This window comes from Schistocerca piceifrons, chromosome 1 (genome assembly GCF_021461385.2).
Source record: "Schistocerca piceifrons isolate TAMUIC-IGC-003096 chromosome 1, iqSchPice1.1, whole genome shotgun sequence".
NCBI classification, from domain to species: Eukaryota; Metazoa; Arthropoda; class Insecta; order Orthoptera; family Acrididae; genus Schistocerca; species Schistocerca piceifrons.
The window spans coordinates 79,875,820-79,894,853 of NC_060138.1; positions in this window are offsets into that span (position 1 = coordinate 79,875,820).

Genomic DNA, 19,034 nt, shown 5'->3' on the forward strand with positions numbered 1-19,034 from the left:
TTACACAGTTGGATAACTTCACACATATGAAACTGTATTTGTCTGTACTTTGTAAACGGTTCATATTTTTTCGGAACCATTGTGATACTACGAGAGCTTTGAATGATGTATTTGGTATGGGATCATGATTTTTAAAGTACGTTTGAGGTAGATGACACTATTAAAATGAGCAGAGAATTTTCTTTAGGTTTTGAAATTACTGCAGAAAGCTATGACGTTTTTGAGATTAGACTGAGATGTTATGATGTTATTATTACGATGACGATGTGTATTATGCTTTTGAGGTATGTTCATGATCAATGAGATGCTGTTGTATGAGGAATCTGATTATGCTATGTATTTATTACTACGTAATATTGAAGTGTCGACGAATATGTATATGTGTAATAAGGTAAGGAATAATGAATAGTGGTTAGGGACTCTGACTTGTGAAAAAGGATGCTGGAAACCAAGAATCGTACTTTAAGAGTTATGAAATGTGTGTATATGCGTGAATGTATCACAATGCTGGCGAAAATTTTTTGACGCTGTTATATTTACAGGATTTTGTTTCTACAGATTTGCAACGCAAATTCTCAACCTCTGAAATTTTTTATATGAGACTGTCACTGTAGCGGAAACTGCTGTCGTAAATATTTCGTTAAGAAAGGTAAGTGACCTTGACGTAATGCGTTTTTGGCGCCCAGCTGAGACGTAGTTGTCTGACAAAAGAAAGCCATTAGGTGGAGAAAGAAAAGGAGGCCATTAGCCTCGCTATTGACGTTCCTTTGTAGAAAGATCGCAAATATGAGACGCTCATTACTTGAAAACATACGATTACTCGTACTTTGTGCTACTTACTGAAATGCTTATGAACTGATGGGAAATATTCGTACATTTGCACACCTGATTATGACAAGTGTCTTTCTACGAGAATTGAGAGAATTTCCACTAACTTATGAAGTGCCATATGGCTAATGACGGATGTTTCATGCCTTCCTTTGAACATATTTGCTCATTTTGTTTAATATCTAGTTTCTAACTGCACTGTAGCATTGGTTAAAATAAAATTTTATAGATGTACTAATATAAATATTTTATGCCTACAGACCCAGTAAAGAATAACTTCATGATGTACTTAAAGAAAACGAAGGAGCATAAAAAGACATTTCCCTTCGCAGGAATTGCATACAGAATTTTCTTTTCAAGTACTTGGTAATTTCTTTTGTAGAATAAATTGTGATGCATCACTCTAGTATTAAGATGTGACATAGGTATTAGACATGGCCATTTTTAGTGTAATATTTTTTTTGCTTGAGCTTTGTCATGTTTAGGTATAAGCTATAGCTTTTGCTTCTGCTGTTTGCCAGGCATAGTGTTACTGAATTTCACTTTGTATTACTCTGTAAGCTAGTTTACTACTGATTTATTTTTCTTGTTTGCTGCTCATTGCCTTATATTAGTTGTAATTTATGCTGCTTGCTTTGCCTTTTTTATTTTTTTGTCATTGCTGTTTGTGTTAATTGTTCTGTGCTGCTGTATTGCCTCGTCCCTTAGTTTAGCATCTGAGCTCAGTAGATTTAAGTTAGTTTAAGAAGGGGTAGACTATATAAGAAACTGACTATGGAGAATAGGTAAAGAATGCATTGCGAAGTTATATGAAAAAGATTTGGGCCAAAATGAGTATTGTACACTGAGAAATAATTATTTTGAAAGAAATATGAATAGAATACAGAAAGCAGGTATAGATAGGACTTTTTGGGAATAATGTTGAACCAAGGGAGATCTCCATGCAAAATACTGCAGTAAAACAAACCCTGTCATTTCCTTTTGTATTATTTTGCTATGTGTGTATGTACCATTGTCTATTTGTCTTTTTCCTGTCTTTAAGTATTTAGCTAATAAGATTTATGTTGTAGAATTTTTCAATTATATGTTATTTATCTTGTAAAGATGCTTAGACATTTTTTATTCTGTTCTGTTTTAATGCTCATATGTGAAGCTGATGTTTCAAAAGTTATTCTGATCATATATTTATGTCATAATTCCTGTAACACTGATGTATCTGTTTATTTCTATTCTGTTGTAAAGCCTGTATTACTACAAATGTTACCTGTACTGTTATGTTCTTTAATGATGTATTTTGTACCTTTGTAATTGTATTTTCATGTTGTAAATTTATAATTGTATAGACACCAGTTCTTCAAATTAAGTTACATTTCACTGCACACGTTTCTGTTGGTCATAGTACATGGACAATATGTGAGAAGCAGAGACTGATAGTGTTTGCACGTGTGTTAATGATTCAGCAAGGGACTGAATAACAGCATTGCTGGTTCTAAGGACAATTCCAGAAACTTTGTGAGTGCACAAGTGGTGGTTTATGAACTTGCTATATTATCCGCAAGACTCTTCAATAGTTATTGTGCACCTGCACAGTCACAACAGATGGCTGCTGGCCATCTCTACCAGGACTACAGTGGGTCTGCATCTTTGATGGCCCAACAATTTCTACAAGGACTACAGTGGGTCTACACCTTTGATGACTCACCAATACCATTATTTCTACAAGGACTACAGTGGGTCTGCACCTCTGGTGGCCCACCAATATCGTAATCTCTACCCTGGTGGCCCACCAATATCGTGATCTCTACCAGGACTACAATGGGTATGCTCTGTGATGACCTACCTACCAATATTCTTCAAAACGTCAAATGACTCTGCTGTGGGTTTGCTCTGTTGTGACCCATTACTTGTCTGCATGTCGAGAGTCAGCACTGTCTTTCCATTGGAAGGACAACACTACTTCTTCAAGACTGCATGGAAATCCACTACTTCTGTGTGCATTTTCTTTTACTACTCAGACTTTGAAAAAAGAAAAAAAAAACACTGTAATTTCACTGTGAAGAATGATCAGGACTGTCTTTATGGACTGTGAGAAAGTTAAGCTTTTGACCAACATTGTATCAATAAGTGTGTGCATTTGATATCTTTGTTACTGTAATTATGAAAAATTTTATCAAATCATTATTGGCCACTGCCCAAAACAATTTGTAAAATTTTTTGTGGGGAGCATGGGGGCTATGTAAGTAGGCTGTTTAGGTTTTCTTATTGGTAACGCCACGTAGCGCTCTGCGTGAGAATCACTGGCTGTGCTGTGTGAAGTCTGTGGCTAGTTTGCATTGTTGTCTGCCATTGTAGTGTTGGGCAGCGGCAGCTGGATGTGAACAGCGTGTAGCGTTGCGCAGTTGGAGGTGAGCCGCCAGCAGTGGATGTGGGGAGAGAGATGGCGGAGTTTTGTAATTTGTCATGAACCGCTATATATATTATGACTATTAAGGTAAATACATTGTTTGTTCTCTATTAATATCTTTCATTTGCTAACTATCCCTATCAGTAGTTAGTGCCTTCCGTAGTTTGAATCTTTTATTTAGCTGGCAGTAGCGGCGCTCGCTGTTTTGCAGTAGTTCGAGAAACGAAGAGTTTTGGTGAGGTAAGTGATTTGTGAAAGGTATAGGTTAATGTTAGTCAGGGCCATTCTTTTGTAGGGATTTTTGAAAGTCAGATTGCGTTGCGCTAAAAATATTGTGCGTCAGGTTAAGCACAGTCCTGTATAAATTGTTCAAAGGGGACGTTTCAACCTTTTTGATACTACCTGTTGGAGAGCCACCATTTCTATTTCCTCCTTGCTCTTCTAATATTACACACATCAGAAAAAGTTTTTCATGACCTCGGTTCCGAGAGTTCCAGAACCTGTACAGAAAATTGGAATAGAGATCAACATAAACATTATTTCCGTCCTTTTTATCGCTCATGAAAACCACACATTGCGTGTCGTACTGCCATACAGCGAGACCTTCAGTGGTGGTGGTCCAGATTGCTGTGCATACCGGTACCTCTAATATCCAGTAGCACGTCCTCTTGCATTGATGCATGCCTGTATTCAGCGTGGCATACTATCAACAAGTTCATCAAGGCACTGTTGGTCCAGATTGTCCCACTCCTCAACGGCGATGCGGCGTAGATCCCTCAGATTGGTTGGTGGGTCATGTCGTCCACAAACAGCCCTTTTCAATCTATCTCAGGCATGTTCGATAGGGTTCACGTCTGGAGAACATGCTGGCCACTCTAGTCGAGCGATGTTTTCCTGAAGGAAGTCATTCACAAGATGTGCACGATGGGGACGCGAATCGTCGTCCATGAAGACGAATGCTACGCCAATATGCTGCCGATACGGTTGCACTATCGGTCGGAGAATAGCATTCACGTATCGTACAGCCATTATGGCTGCCTTCCATGACCACCACCGGCGTATGTCGACTCCCCATAATGCCACCCCAAAACATCACGAAACCTCCACCTTGCTGCACTCGCAGGACATTGTGTCTAAGGTGTTCACTCTGACTGGGTTGAACTCCAAACACGTCTCCGACAATTGTCTGGTTGGAGGTATATGCGACACTCATCGATGAAGAAAAGGTGATGACAATCCTGAGCGGTCCATTCGGCATGTTGTTGGGCTCATCTGTACTGCGCTCCATGGTGTCGTGGTTGCATAGATGGACCTCACCATGGACGTCTGGAGTGAAGTTGCGCATCATGCAACCTATTGTGCTCAGTTTGAGTCGTAACACGACGTCCTGTGTCTGCACGGATAGCATTATTCAACAGGGTGGCGTTGCGCTTAGGGTTCCTCCGAGCCATAATCGGTAAGTAGCGGTCATTCCCTGCAGTAGTAGCCCTTGGGCGGCCTGAGCGAGGCATGCCATCGACAGTTCCTATCTCTCTGGATCTCCTCCATGTCCGAACAACATCGCTTTGGATCACTCCGAGACGCCTGGACACTTCCCTTGTTGAAAGCCCTTCCTGGCACAAAGTGACATTGCGGACGCGATCGAACCCCGGTATTGACCGTCTAGGCATGGTTGAACTACTGACAACACGAACCGTGTACCTCCTTCCTGGTGGAATGACTGGAACTGATCGGCTATCGGACTCGCTCCGTCTAATAGGCACTGTTCATGCATGATTTTTTATATACTTGCGCGGGTTTAGTGACATCTCTTAACAGTCAAAGGAACTGTGTCTGTGATACATCATCCACAGTCAACATCTATCTTCAGGATTTTTGGCAACTGGGATGATTCAAAACTTTTTTGATGTGTATATCAGTTACTACCTTAAACCGATTATTTATTATACGAGTACTTTGTATGCTGGGCTTGGGAGGCTTATCCGAAATCTATCATTTCACTTGTGTTTTCCAGGAGCACGTATGTTACAACAAATATCGACACATGTCAACTAAGATTCAAGGCTGTTAATGATTATGTGGTACAATAAACAGAACGTTGAACAGCAAGACAAGGTCGGCAGTAAAATCAAAACCTTTGAAGTAATAGCAAAACGCGTTATAAAATATGGGAGAGACATCACAGAAAGTCATGAGTAAAATGCAAACAACATATCTTGGATTCTTAACAGAGGCTAATGGGTGCTCGAGGTTAGAGGGAATGCTCAACGAAGCCATAATAACAGAAAATGATGTTTATAAGATTGAGGAAAGAGTGAACAATTGCAGAAGAAAATGGATAAATCATGTAGACGGAATGAATTAAATTAGTTTGGCAATACGGATAAGGCTTTGAAAGCCACAAGAAAAGAAGAGATTCTGGGAGACCTAGGAAAAGATGGGAACTGAATGTGAACTCAGAAGAAGCTCTTGGCCTAGACCATGAAATCAGAAGGAAACAAGAAGAAGTAGAATTTGTTTCCACCGCAGAGAGAGGATTGGTGTGACAGCTGTCTGCAGACATTGCTGGTCGCGACAACGCCGCAATCTGGGACCTTAAACGTCAAATTTAAATTCCTTTAGAGCAGACTAAAAGCTATGTAATAGATGAGCAGATATGTTATTATTCAAATTCTCACTGTTCATACAAACTTTATATTCAAAATGTGACTTTTTTGTCATTATCGTATGTGATATTACTGGAGCTTGGGTTATGCAGTTGTGTCTTAGTGGAACGAAGAGTCCGTTATAGGACTTAGATGGCGCACCATGAAGTTAATGTAGCAAATAAAAAGCAGGGGAAGAAACAAAAGTAATCTGTACATAAGTCTTATTGTAAGAGACTACTATTTGTTCAAATAAGTCTGCAGCTATCGGCAGATTTATTGCACAGTAATTAAAGACATGGTAGTCGGTAGGAACTGTAACGAAATTATAAGTCAGGAATATTTTTATAGTCTACAGGAAACTGTGGGTGTGTAGGAAGATGCAGATTTGCATGTTTCGTGTGAACGTGAAGATGCCTCAATACAAGGCGAGTGGAAACAAAGCCACTGTTTCTGGGGATGGAGTGTGCTCTCGGAGACTGCAAAAACATTGGGCACTCTGCTGCCGCAAGAAGCAGGGCAGAAACGCAGCGTGCTTGCGTGCGTGGGGCACCGTCCACTGCACAGCGATCGATGCAGAAGAGCAGGTGCTCAAGGCGGAAGGCAGGTGACTGGGTGGAGAACGGAAAAGAAGGTGCGGATAACAGCTTCAGGGTAGGTCACTCGCCTGAATGTTAACACTGCTCCAACACAGCAGGCACCATCACCAGCACTGACAATTTTCTTCTTTATAAGAGCACAGAAGGACGACAACTTTTAATTGTTAAAAACCATTCAAAAACCAAGATCGCACAAAATATTTTTTATTCAAGACAACCGATTTCGACAGTCTTAGTTGTCAACTTCAGGTGTCAAACATGTTTTTGTAGTAAAACATGTTTAAGACCTGAAGATAACAGCTAAGACTGTTGAAACCTGTTGTCTCGAATACAGAATATTATGTGGGATCTTGGCTTTTGAATGGCTTTCAACAAAGAAAATATATCTGTCACTCTTCCTTTAACGTAGATATTTGCTTTGCCCGTGTGTGTCGCTGCAGATGACTCTCATGGAAAAGCGCAGTAATGTCTTGTTTACTGAGGGGGGAGGGGCAGAAAGACTTGCAAGAAATTGATATTGCGGCTAATAATGTTACAAGCACTCTCAAGACACGGGCCTCGACAAAACCTGGAACTCTCCCAGGCAGAGTATTGGAAGTGCAAATAATGATCCCCTGAATCCTTTCCCAAAGTGGGACTGAAAACCCAAAACTGGCTGACACTGTGGTAATTCTTACCGGAACAAGGTAATTTAGAATGGTCCACGAGCAAGCTGTTAAAAAGGACCAGAGAAGCCATAGGCAAATAGCGGATATTTTAAATGAACATTCACAAGATTACAAAACTTTATTTTATTATTATACCGACTAGATCACTACGCTTTCTTTCTGTACGTCAACCATTCAGATCGTAGGATTAGTCTATCTCTAACTGTCGCTTCCTCCCCTACTCTCAGATGAGCAATTTCTTATGTCCAGAGAAATTCACCTGTCACCACGACCGTGGCAACGTGGAACGTGTCATGCTGCAAGGTGTTTATGACGAAACTTGCTGTATCAATATCCACTTTTTGATCAAAAGTATCCGGACACTCCTGACTAATGTGAGACGTGAGACAGCCTCGACAGTACAAAAGTAGAGAAGCAGTACGAGGAGAATGCGTCGCTCGGGAGAGGTCAGTGACTTCGAGTGCTGGACTAGTACTGGATGTCTCCTGAGTAACGAATCTGTCAGGGACATTTCAATCCTTATAAAGCTGCCGAAGCTGAAATTTGGCGATGTGGCTGTGAAATGCAAATGCGAGGGAAATGTGGTGTCACCGCCAGACACCACACTTGCTAGGTGGTAGCCTTTAAATCGGCCGCGGTTCGTAGTATACGTCGGACCCGCGTGTCGCCACTATCAGTGATTGCAGACCGAGCGCCGCCACACGGCAGGTCTAGAGAGATTTCCTAGCACTCGCCCCAGTTGTACAGCCGACTTTGCTAGCGATGGTTCACTGACAAATTACGCTCTCATTTGCCGAGACGATAGTTAGCATAGCCTTCAGCTACGTCTTTTGCTACGACCTAGCAAGGCGCCATTACCAGTTACTATTGATGCTGTAAACCATGTACCGTCAAGGGCGATGTTCACCAATTATGGATTAAAGTTAAGTATTCCAGCAGCTACGTACGTTTTTTGTTAGTCTCATTTCCTTGACCTGTTCCAGACCTCACGCCAGCCTGCGTGAGCTAAAACGCGTGCCTTTCGGCTTCCTCTCATAGTGGGTTGGCTGTCTTGCCAATCCACAACAGGAACAACCACGGCTAAAACCAAGACCAAGCAGACCTCATATTCAGCAAAGCTACGCCTGAGGTGAAGCAGAAAGCGACGCTACTGGACAGTGGATGACTGGAAATGAGTGATTTGGAGTGACGAATCACGCCACCTGCTGTTGCAGATAGATGGTAGGGTCTGAGTTTGGCGAAGGCCTGGAGAATGTTACCTGCCTTAGTGTGTATTGCCAGCAGTAATGTTGCAGTGTAGGGGTGTTTTTAGTCATGGTGTGGTCCCCTCATTGCCCTTAAGAAAACGTTAATTGGGGAAGGATATAAACAAATTTACAACGATGTTTGCTGCGCACTGTGGATTAAGCGTTCCGAGACGATGATTAAATCAGTGTGACAGATCATCCTGACATGAGGCAGCATCTGCGTAGAAACAGTTTGCTGACAGCGTCTAGCATCACCACCTTCTCTGGTTTCCACTCTTGAGGAAGAATGGGCTGCCTTTGCTCCACAGACAATAACACACCTACTTGAAAGAGTCATCAGCAGAGCTCAAGCCGACACAACGGCGAAGGGCATCCGTTAGTCGGTATACGAATAATTTTGATCAGACAGTGCTCTGGGCCAGATGCGACTTACAGTCAAGATAAACGTGAACCTTTACGTAATTTTGATGTAGTCTTCTGCACAAATGAAATTTAAGACGGCTTTTCCATTATGGTAGTCACTAATCTACATTGCTCCATTATCAGTGTAAACACGGGAAAATATCTGAATTAAAAAAGTATTAGAGAGATAGAACAGTTCGCTTACTCCACCTTGTAGCATGTTAAAACAGAAATTGATGCAGAGAAAGTAACTACCTTGCTTGTGTACGCATAGAAAATGGTTCTAATTTCCAAATCACCTGGGGTAAAATCAATCAGAGAGCTCATGTGCGTTTTCAAGCAATCGTAAGATTTCTAAAGATTCTTCGCAAGTGGCAGCATAGACGGTAGCGTTTACGTACTGCAAGTAAGCGGCAGATTGCTCGTAGCGTCGATCCCAGACGTGACCTCAAATAGGAATGTCGATACTACATTCTCACGACATAACGACTTTGCTAGCAAGGAAGGATTCAGAAAGTACGACCCCCGGTAGCGGTGGTCATAGGGTGCTATTATCTAGCATGCAAGCAGACTGCAGCACCAGTGTTCAAACAGACACACAAATCTCACATAAGTTTTTCTCCTGACTGATCAATGTCTGCGCAAAAAGCTAAGTACGCAAACGATACGGTAACTTTTCATTGTCTGTAAACTGCCACGAAGTTAGTATCCATCCTGTATAGGTTTTGGTAAGAGTAATACTAGGTGTTACCCGAAAGTACCGAAACGTATGTGTAGCTGGTGAAGTCTAGCTAGTACAATGAAATCCTTCGCGGTGGTACCTCAAATATCCTTTGAGAGTTAGTGTCTCAAGCGACTTTGTGCTGGGTGTTCGCGTTTAGCTTTGATGCGCATACCTTCATCCTCGTATATTGCATATCTTGCGAAACGGAGGACTGCGGTTGCCTGGGAACAATGTGTGTGCATAAATTTTTGTTTAAGACTCGGAAAAACTGCTACATAAACTCATGACGTGTTGAAACAAGCATCTGGAGAAGGCACCTAAGGTCACAGTCAAACTTATGACTGGTTTAAACTTTGTCACGAACCAAGAACGTCGTTTGAAAGTGATCGACATTCAGGACGACCGTCAACCGACATTACTCTTGGAAAGGTAGCCGCTGTTCGGAATACGGGCTGGAAGATTGTAGGCAGACTATCCTGAACGTGTGCAATGTAGTGGGACTGTCTTACGGGCGTGTCAGAGGATTGTGTTCGACGAAAGTGGCGAATAGGCGATTGGTACCTCCACCATGACAATGTGAGGTCACAAACTGCGTTGGTCACCCCCTAGTTTCTGACACAAAACAAAATGACAGTTGTTCCTCATCCACGACATTTACTCATCCTGACACCAGGGGCATTTGTATTCCCTGGAATAAAAGTGAAGTCAAAAAGCAGAAGATATCACACATTTCAGGAGATCCACAGAGAATCGCAGGTGATACTGAAAGGCTCTCGAAAAACACATTCCAAGGAGCTTATAGTTTAAGGAGAAACGGCTGGAAGCGGTGTATACGCCGCCAAGAGGACTACTTTGAAGGTGATAGCGATAAATAAGATCTGAGATTGTAAGTAGGCTGTTTATGTTTTCTTATTGGCAACGTTACGTAGCGCTCTGTATGAAAATCACTGGCTGTGCTGTGTGCAATCTGTAGCCAGTTTGCATTGTTGTCTGCCATTGTAGTGTGGGGCAGCGGCAGTTGGATGTGAACAGCGCGTAGCGTTGCATAGTTGGAGGTGAGCCGCCAGCAGTGGTGGATGTGGGGAGAGAGATGACGGAGTTTTGAAATTTGTAGGACTGGATGTCATGAACTGCTATATATATTATGACTATTAAGGTAAATACATTGTTTGTTCTCTATTAAAATCTTTCATTTGCTAACTATGCCTATCAGTAGTTAGTGCCTTCCGTAGTTTGAATCTTTTATTTAGCTGGCAGTAGTGGCGCTTGCTGTATTGTAGTAGTTCGAGTAACGAAGATTTTTGGTGAGGTAAGTGATTTGTGAAACGTATAGGTTAATGTTAGTCAGGGCCAATCTTTTGTAGGGATTTTTGAAAGTCAGATTGCGTTGTGCTAAAAAAATGTTGTGTGTCAGTTTAAGGACAGTCATGTATAATTGTTCAAAGGGGACGTTTCAAGATAAAGTCCAGTTTTATTAATTGGTGTATTCCAAGAACTTTTAAGTAGCACATTTTAGTAAAGAACCATAAATTAGACAAACATATCACCGCATTCTGTACATCCTTCGTAGACACCATATCGAGACAGACACATCCACACTTACCAGCCAAATACTATCAACTAGAAAGAGTCTTACCACCTTACTAAAAACGAATCATTATTATGGTCAAGATTACTGTTATTACCACTCAGTTTTTGATTGATTGTCCGTAAATAACTATTGTTTTCCTCTGTAGAGGTCTGGATTGGTTGACCTCCAGGATGGGTGGGGAAACTCGTTTATCAGTGGTCAGGAAGTCAGTAGCTCACCACCCTCGGCTGGCTAGCGGTGCTGCAGGAGATGGATGCCACGTCGTTGACATAGTTTCATGAAAACAGCATTGTTAAACATCGATTTTACTGTGCATCAAAGAGTCGTGCTTGCACTCAGAGGTGCCAACGCTCCAAAGGTGTATGTTGTGCGCGTTTGGCGATGAAGTGTTACCGCCAGCAAGTGGCCTTTTGTCACTAGTAGCTTGCGGCGTCTCTCAGCTGGTGAAATGATGATGGCAGCGAATCGGCAAGGGCGTTGTCTTCAGCAGTCGACAGCGGCAGTCACACAGACCAGAGGCAGCCACGTAGCTTGAGGCAGGGTGCACTGGAGTGCAAAGAATCACATTGTGCACCGATTGAGGGGGAGACAGCCCTCAGCAACAGTGGTTGTAGACGCTAGCGAATTTTTCCCACACAAACGAAGATAGCTGGGCAGCTTGCACGGTCCTGGGTTCCAACCGTAGCCCACTAGGAGAGGAGGCTGGCAGTGACTAGAAGCGTTAGGCCTACAACTTTGCTTCCGCCGTTTTGCAGTAGACGGCATTAGTGGAAAGTAGTGGCGCAAGTCGTATGGCCTTGCCGCAGTGGTAACAGCGGTTCCCGTCAGATCACAAGAAGTTAAGCGCTGTGTGGCTGGGCCAGCACCTGGGTGGGTGACCATCCGATCTGCCGAGCGCTGTTGGCAAGCGGGGTGCACTCAGCCCTTGTGAGCCAAACTGAGGAGCTACTTGATTGAGAAGTAGCGGCTCCGGTCTCGGAAACTGACATACGGCCGGGGGAACGGCGAGCTGACCACATGCCCCTCCATACCCGCATCCAGTGACGCATGTGGGCTAAGGATGAGACGGCAGCCGGTCGGTACCGTTGGGACTTAATGCCCTGTTCGGGAGGAGTTTAGTTCTTTAGTTTATTTTAGTGGAGCAAGTCATAGGTCGTGTCATACAGAAAGCTTAGACATTTGGAAACATAACGCCATCAAAATATTAGTCGATTTTTGATTGCATCTTGAAGTTATTCTCGGCTGAATATGTCAAATTATGAGCCCAATTCTAATCATCTGCTGGAGGTTTTAATTTTCTGCTTTGATATGAAGAAATCTGCGGCCGAGGCTCATAAAAAACTAGGTAAGACCTATGCTGATACGCCTGTTAGTGACAGAACTTTGCAGAAAATGGTTTCCATGTTTCATTAACGGTGATTTTGACGTTGAAGACCGGCATGGTTGCGAAAGAGAGAGAGAGCTTTCGATGGTACTGCAACCGACGGGAAAAATCACAGGAGGTAGTTATCAAAAGCAGTTGATGTGTTTGACCGATCACAATACAGCGATAGACATGAAAAGGTGATTTTACAGTCCTCGACGCCGTGTCGCAAAACCCGCCAAAACATAACTGGAAACGTTTAAATGGGAAGCCCTACCCCACCCGCCGTATTCTTCAGACATTGTTCACTTTGACTACCAAATGTTAGTTCAATGGCACACGACCTGGCTGCCCAGCGCATCCTGTCATATGAACAATTGCAAAGTTGGATCGATGCATGGATCTTGTCGAAAGAGGCCCAGTTCTTCCGCCGCGGGTTTCGTATGCTGCCCGAAAGATGGGAGAAAGTAGTGGCCAGCGATGGCCAATACTTTGAAGCGTAAATTTTTTGTAAGATTCTCACAATAAAGCCTCGAATTTTGAGAAAAAGCGGTGGAAGCGAAGTTGCACCCCCACTAGGTTCGCTGATGTCCCAGCAGTTAGTGAGATCGAAGTCAACAGCATCGACTCTAGTGCAGATGGTTGGCTTGCAGCTAACGGAGGTGAAATCTGCTGGTGGCAGCTTGCTGATTCCGGCTGACACGAAGACAGGCGTAGACGTCCTCTCACACCTGGTCGCTAAAAGACTGTACCCCTGTGTCTATAAATGGGGAGTATTTAGACGGAGATGACTCGTCCCTGTTTTGAGAAGCATAGATGCCCGTGACACAAGCCACAACAGAGATATGGCTTGGTCGTGTAGCAGTCAGGTAACCAACGCCACAACAGCTCTGCTTTTCCGCTGCATGGGTACCACTGCGACTCGTCTTCCACCTGTACTGGGCGAAGTGCTAACTGCCCTAACGCCGTGGAGACAGCACTTGCTGTGCTCGCAGTCTTACCTGCTTTCACGAGGCCCTTGCATTTACCATGGCAGCACGTTTGTTGCTTCCAACCATGCTACATAAAATGACGCAACACGCCATAATCCCTACTACTATATACAGGGTGTTACAAAAAGGTATGGCGAAACTTTCAGGAAACATTCCTCACACTCAAAGAAAGAAAATATGTTATGCGCACATGTGTCAGGAAACGCCTACTTTCCATGTTAGAGCTCATTTTATTACTTCTCTTCAAATCACATTAATCATGGAATGGAAACACACAGCAACAGAACGTACCAGCGTGACTTCAAACACTTTGTTACAGGAAATGTTCAAAATGTCCTCCGTTAGCGAGGATACATGCATCCACCCTCCGTCGCTTGGAATCCCTGATGCGCTGATGCAGCCCTTGAGAATGGCGTATTGTATCACAGCCGTCCACAATACGAAGTGTCTCTACATTTTGTACCGGGGATACGTAGACAAGAGCTTTCAAATGCCCCATAAATGAGAGTTGGTCCGCCTCTAGCAATCCATCGGTCACCGAATCTGTTGTTGAGAAGCGTACGAACACTTCGACTGAAATGTGCAGGAGCTCCATCGTGCATGAAACACATGTTGTGTCGTACTTGTAAAGGCACATGTTCTAGCAGCACAGGTGGAGTATCCCGTATGAAATCACGATAACGTGCTCCATTGAGCGTAGGTGGAAGAACATGGGGCCCAATCAACACATCGCCAACAATGCCTGCCCAAACGTTCACAGAAAATCAGTGTTGATGACGTGATTGCACAATTGCGTGCGGATTCTCGGCAGCCCACACATGTTGATTGTGAAAATTTACAATTTGATCACGTTGGAATGAAGCCTCATTTGCACTGAAATGAGGATTGACACATTGTTGGATTAACCATTCGCAAAAGTGTACCCGTGGTGGCCAATCAGCTGCTGATAGTGCCTGCACACGCTGTACATGGTACGGAAACAACTGGTTCTCCCGTAGCACTCTCGATAAAGTGACGTGGTCAACGTTGCCTTGTACAGCAGCAACTTCTCCCACGCTGACATTAGGGTTATCGTCAACTGCACGAAGAATTGCCTCGTCCATTGCAGGTGTCCTCGTCGTTCTAGGTCTTCCCCAGTCGCGAGTCATAGGCTGGAATGTTTCGTGCTCCCTAAGACGCCGATCAATTGTTTCGAACGTCTTCCTGTCGGGACACCTTCGGTCTGGAAATCTGTCTCGATACAAACGTACCGCGCCACGGCTATTGCCCCGTGCTAATCCATACATCAAATGGGCATCTGCCAACTCCGAATTTGTAAACATTGCACTGACTGCAAAACCACGTTCGTGATGAACACTAACCTGTTGATGCTACGTTCTGATGTGCTTGATGCTAGTACTGTAGAGCAACGAATCGCATGTCAACACAAGCACCGAAGTCAACATTACCTTCCTTTAATTGGGCCAACTGGCGGTGAATCGGGGAAGTACAGCACATATTGACGAAACTAAAATGAGCTCTAACATGGAAATTAAGCGTTTCCAGACACATGTCCACATAACATCTTTTCTTTATTTGAGTGTGAGGAATGTTTCCTGAAAGTTTGGCCGTACCTTTTTGTAACAGCCTGTAAAGACAAGTTGTGGTTTAACGTTGCAACCAAAAATTTTGAAAAGTACCTGACCACTTTACTGACAATTTTTGCCTTTAGACGGATAGGGGCTATCATTTTTTTTATTTTAATGTAAATATTTTCTGTAAAATCTGACTGTAAGAAAGAAGATGTTTTACTGTTCTGTTAAAACGTGTGGTTTGGTTTTCATTCCTGCAATTAGTTTCAGTCACAGTAGTATTGCATGTAAATCAACACACAAATCGTTTCTCCCTACATATACATTATATTTTCAATCAAAAACTGTATAGATAACAATGTGATCTTTTGTATTTTTCCTCGCCATCGGTTTTACAGAAGAGAAGAAAATTATATTAATCGCTTACGATTAGAGTACTATGAAGGAATCTGAATCGTCCAAAACTTTACAATCCTACCCATTCGCAGATTATAAGGATACGAAATATTGTCATAATAAGCTACTATCCTCATGGATATTGGAGCTGCACAGGTCTCTCTTATATCCCGTATACTAATGAACCCAAACAATTTACCAATTCATTTTAATCGACTTCACTTGGCAAATAAGGTTTAGTTTGCGCAAACAATAAACAAGGGTCAAGATTAGAAAGAGGGGTGAGGGAACAGGAGGACAGAGGCTTGGAAAGGGGGGGAGAGGCTAGGGAGGGCAAGAAATATACAAAGACAGACGGGAAGCTGGGAGAGGAGGTGATGGGCAGAGGGAAAGGGGGGTGGTAGTAGTTTAAGCTGTATTTGCTATTCACATACGCATTTAGCAATTACGAAGCATTGCCAGGTTCGCCAGTACAGTGTATAATTTGAGACAGCGAAAACTATTTGGAAATATTATCCAGGTGTCTTCGATAATCACATACATACAGCAGTTTAATCCCTATTTCGTAAAAGTTTCTATTAAGATACAAATGCATTAAACTGATTCATGTAAACGTTTACAATTTCTCCCTGTCTTGGATTCTTTTTCGAACTCGCCAGTCGTATTATCCACGCCTACTAGGTCTATTAAAAAAATTTCGGAACTTTCTCCATAAAATTTTCTTCACATGCCATTTACTTAATTTGCATGGTCTCCTTCGAATTACTCACCACCACAATTGCTACACTGCTTTCCACTTCCGGAAGCAGCCATGGTGGGCATCTTGCTGGATCGCGCGAAGCGCTATCTGCAAATTTTCTTTTATCTCGTCCATCGTTGCAAATCTTTGTCCTTTCAACGAGGTTTTCAACTTTTGCAATTAAAAAAAAAAAAGTCCGTGGAGACCAGGTCTGGAGAGTACGGAGGATGAGTCAGCATAGTGTCTTCGTTTTCTGTGCAGTAGTCGCGCACCCACAGGGATGAAGGTGTGGATGCGTCATCGTAATGCAAGATCCATGAATTGTATCGCCACATTTCAGGCCGTTCCGCTCTCACATTTTCTCGTAGGTGTCACAACACGTCACTTCTGCAATCTCTCGCCGGCCGGTGTGGCCGTGCGGTTCTAGGCGCTTCAGTCTGGAACCGCGCTGCTGCTACGGTCGCAGGTTCGAATTCTGTGTCGGGCATGGATGTGTGTGATGTCCTTAGGTTAGTTAGATTTAAGTAGTTCTAAGTTCTAGGGGACTGATGACCTCAGATGTTAAGTCCCATAGTGCTCAGAGCCATTTGAACCATTTTTGCAATCTCTCGGGCACTCTTCGACTGGCACGCAGAACTTCGTTGACGTTGACGTTGACGTTAACGTCGGTAGGCATCGAAGGGCGCTCTGAATGAGGGTAATCTTTAACTTCCGTCCGGCCATTTTTAAACAGTGTGAACCATTCTCACACACAGTGCGGCTTAAGTACTCATCACCGTAGGCTTCTTTCATCATTTGGCTTACTTGAGATTCAAGGAAATTTTAATGCAGACACAGCTCCTCTAACTCTGCCATCTCGAAATTCGTAAACTGTGTGACACGATGTTCTACTCAATACAGCACTGAACAGTAACTAACAGACATACAACAATGAAACTTCCGACAGTTATATATTAAACACAGGCGTGTGCAGCGATGCAAACCGCATTTCGCTCCAGCACACCATTGGCGCGAAATTACGAATGTTCCGGAGTTTTCTTAACAGACCTTGTACTCTTTCTTTGTAGAAAAAAGCATTGTGCTGCTGTTTGCATTCCAACACAACGTGAGGCCTGAAGCTCTTCGACGTGCGACAATGAAGTAATGAGACTGATTTTCTTTGCAAGATGTGGCAACCCTGCAGGATTCCGTAGGCACAATATCTTTCTCCTTGGTCTATAAGCTGCTTCTACTCCAAGCGGCACATCGATGCAACTGCTCAGTCGTGAGTTGTGCTGTAATAAGTTAACACGTGTTTGTGTCTCTCGTCACGGAAATGGAACCGCATAGTATTGCGCAACGGTATGCTATTTCTTTTTGCGTTAAATTGGGTGAAAACGTGACGACAACTTACAGTAAGCTTCAGAAGGCTTTTGGAGAGGAGGTTATTTCAAGAGCTCACATTTTTCGTTAGCATAAAATTTGTAGTGAAGGCAGAACGAATATTGAAGGTGAAGACCGCAGTGGACGACCATCAACCTCAAGGACGGATGTCAACTTGGCCAGGGTGCGTGAACTCGTAAGATCTGATCAAAGATTATCCTTGAAAATGATTGCAGAAGAACTGAACATCAGTCAAGAAATGGTTCGTCTAATAACAACTGATGATCTTGGTATGAGAAAGATTTGTGCAAAAATTGTCCCCAAAAATCTCACACCACAACAGCGAGAAACACGGAAAAATGTGGCAGCCGATCTGTTAGAGCAAACGAAAATCAATCGAGAATTGTTGAGCCGTGTTATCACTGGTGATGAAAGTTGGTTTTTCAGTTCGATTCAGAGACAAAACGCCGAAGTTCGCATTGGTGGTCAAAGAGATCACCCAAACCAAAAAAAGCTCGCGTGTGAAAAGTGAAATGCGTGATTGTGTGCTTCTTTGATTCCAAAGGAATTGTTCATAAAGAGTGGGTGCCTCCTGGACAAACTGTTAACCAATATTACGAAGTCTTTCTAAAATTTCTTGTAATAAAAGAGTTCTTCGTGTCCGTGCCAAGATTGCTGATAATTGGATTCTGCATCACGATAATGCGCCATCCCATACTGCTCTGTCACTACAGCAATTTTTAACCTCAAAACAAATTTCGGCAATACCACAGCCACCTTATTCACCAGATATCGCTCCGTGTGACTTTTTTCTATTTCCAAGAGTCAAAACGGCGGTCAAGGGACACCATTTTCAAACAACTCAAGCTGTCCAAAATGCTGTGACGAGGGTCTAGGAGGATACTGCAGAAGATGAGTTCCAGAAATGTTACCATCAATGGCAGAAGCTTTCGAAAATGTGTGTGCAATCAGAAGGGAACTACCTTGAAGGAGACAACACTAAACTTGACTAAAACTGTAAGAAACATTTTTTTTGCACATCAGTCTCATTACTTTATTGTCGAACCTCGTAAAACAAATTTGGTTACGAGCAGAATGGCTGTTGAGATATGGTAGGTCGTTATGTGTCCAATGTTTTCGAGTCGTAAACTAGTCGCTCGTCCGCAGGTCTGAGCGAGAATGAATTATTCTGTACACATGCGCTCCTTAAAGCCGTACCTACCTGCTGCACCTCGTTTCGCGCGCCTCGGCGACGTCACGCGGGACTACCTTACATGACGTCGGCACACCCCTGTCCAAGGGGCGGTTTGGGGCAGGCGGTTTTAAAAGCCGCCAGTCGTGAATAAGCCACGAGATTATCCCCCAGACCCATAGGCCGCTGGAGGTCGGCCAGATTCGGCGGAAATTTATTCGCCGCCCTAATACAATGAAGTCTTAAATTGCCTCGCCAAGTATTAATGGACTCGGCTCGCCGGCAGGGCACTCGCAGCGCCCGAGAGCGGA